Source organism: Coenobita brevimanus, chromosome 73 (assembly GCF_032717465.1).
Source record: "Coenobita brevimanus isolate Jiangsu-jjx chromosome 73, ASM3271746v2, whole genome shotgun sequence".
Classification (NCBI taxonomy): Eukaryota; Metazoa; Arthropoda; class Malacostraca; order Decapoda; family Coenobitidae; genus Coenobita; species Coenobita brevimanus.
This window is the reverse complement of record NC_137026.1, coordinates 5,741,909-5,744,209: the sequence shown is the minus strand read 5'-3', so window position 1 is coordinate 5,744,209 and position 2,301 is coordinate 5,741,909. Positions and strand designations below refer to the sequence as shown.

General features: G+C 35.9%; 1 non-coding gene across 1 annotated transcript; it reads left to right on the top strand.

Annotated features, from left to right (window-relative positions):
* The first annotated feature begins 728 nt into the window (after positions 1-728).
* Positions 729-847, top strand: LOC145407621 (5S ribosomal RNA). The gene has a single exon (XR_013898771.1). It is a non-coding gene; the product is annotated as a 5S ribosomal RNA (ribosomal RNA).
* The last annotated feature ends 1,454 nt before the right edge of the window (positions 848-2,301 follow it).

Genomic DNA, 2,301 nt, shown 5'->3' with positions numbered 1-2,301 from the left:
ACATCAGCAAGAAGGTGCGGAATATGTATACACTGCTTGCAAATATGAGAAAAGCATTCACATACATAAATGAAGACATGCTAAGAAGGATAATAACATCATTCATTAGACCAACCCTGGAATATGCATCAGTAGTCTAGAGTCATCTCAAAAAGCATATAGACAAGATTGAAAAAGTTCAAAGGTCCGCTACAAGATGGATACCAATCTTAAGGGACCTAAGCTACGAAGAAAGACTAAATAAACTAAATCTACCAACACTACAGGAGAGAAGGAAAAGAGGTGACATGATAATGCTATATAAATTTATATCAGGAAAGGAGAAAATAGACATAAATGATTACTTAACATATGGAGAAGCATCAGCGAGAGGACACTGCAAAAAACTGCATAAGAAGAGAGGTGATAAAGACGTAAGGAAATTCAGTTTCCCAAATAGAGCAATTGATCAATGGAATGCACTACCGAATGAAATAGTGTGTGCCAAAACAATTCACAAATTTAAGGATATGTACGATAAATATGGTTTAAGACACGGGACAGTACGAGCTTGACTCATTCCTGTAAAGATACAAATAGGTAAGAACAATTAGGTAAGAACACACACAGTTACAAAAAGAGCCTAAACTATAAAAAGGGAAATTATCAAGACCTAAAGAAGTATTTCTTAGAAGTTGATTGGGAAAATGAGCTTAGAGGACAAGATTTAAATGCTGTATATAAAAAATGCCAACGGCCATACCACGTTGAGTACACCGCTTCCCGTTCGATCAGCGAAGTTAAGCAACGTTGGGTCTGGTTAGTACTTGGATGGGTGACCGCCTGGGAACACCAGATGCTGTTGGCATCCCTACGTCTAGTGGGGTTGGTGGAGGATTAGTGCCCCTCCCTGTAAAACAATTAACTCTAAGCCCTTGGCCACCCTGTCTGGGATACATGGCGTCTGGCAATGAATGAATATGAATGAATGATATAAAAAATTTGTGAATTTTATGAAATAGGAGTCCAGAAGTACATCCCACAGCACAAAGAAGCAGATAAGAAAATACAGAAATGGTTCAATACAGAATGTAAAAAATCAAAAGAAAGAAGAGATTTGTTGTGGAATAGATACAGAAGACACAATAGTGAAAGGGCGTATAATAATTACAAACAGGCAAGAAACGATTATACAAGAATAAGGAGGGAAGCCCAAAAATAGTTTGAGAAGGATATAATAAATAAAAGTAGTGATCAACCAAAGCTGTTTTACAGCTATATATCTGAAGCAAAACCAAAGTAAAAGATATAATACAATCAATTATGGATGAGGGAATCACTTATACACAAGAGAAAGATATTTGTGAAGCACTAAATAAGAATTTCCAATTAGTTTTTACAGAAGAAAAAAATTTTGAGAGGGACTATGTGGAACATGCATGTCCACACATGCTACCAGATATACAAATAGCAGAAAATGTAATACAAGAGGAGTTAAGTAGATTAGACAGAGGAAAAGCAAGTGGTCCTGATGAAATTTCACGTTGGGTACTACGAGAATGTGCAAAGGAATTAAGTAAACCATTATTTTTAATTTTCAAGAAATCCTTGAGTCAAGGTAAACTACCTGATATTTGGAAAAAAGCAAATATTGTCCCCTTATTCAAGAAAGGAAATAGACAAAATCCACTCAACTACCGACCAGTATCACTGACCAGTGTTGTAAGCAAGGTATTAGAAAAGCTTATAAGAAAAGCTTGGGTAAATCATCTAGAAGAACACAGTATGATAACAGAAAGACAGTTTGGTTTCAGAAAAGGAAAATCATGTGTTACTAATCTGTTGAGCTACTATGACAGAGTAACAAACACAATACAGGAAAGGGAAGGATGGGTGGACAGTATCTATTTAGATTTCAAGAAAGCTTTTGACACAGTACCACACCAAAGACTTTTATGGAAACTGTACCATCAAGGAGGAATTCGAGGCAAACTGTTTTGTTGGATGCAAGACTTTCTCATAAAAAGAGAAATGAGAACAGTACTAAGAGGAAACTACTCATCATGGAAAGAAGTGACCAGTGGAGTACCACAGGGTTCAGTGCTGGCACCAATCATGTTTTTAGTGTATATAAATGATATAAACAGTAACACTGGAAATGAGAGCTATCTGAATATGTTTGCAGATGATGCAAAAATACAAAGGAGAATTACTAACACAGACTCTTGTAAAGAGCTACAAGAAGAATTAAATAAACTTGATGAATGGAGTAGTACATGGCAAATGGAATTCAATGTGGACAAGTGTCATGTAATCAAGTTT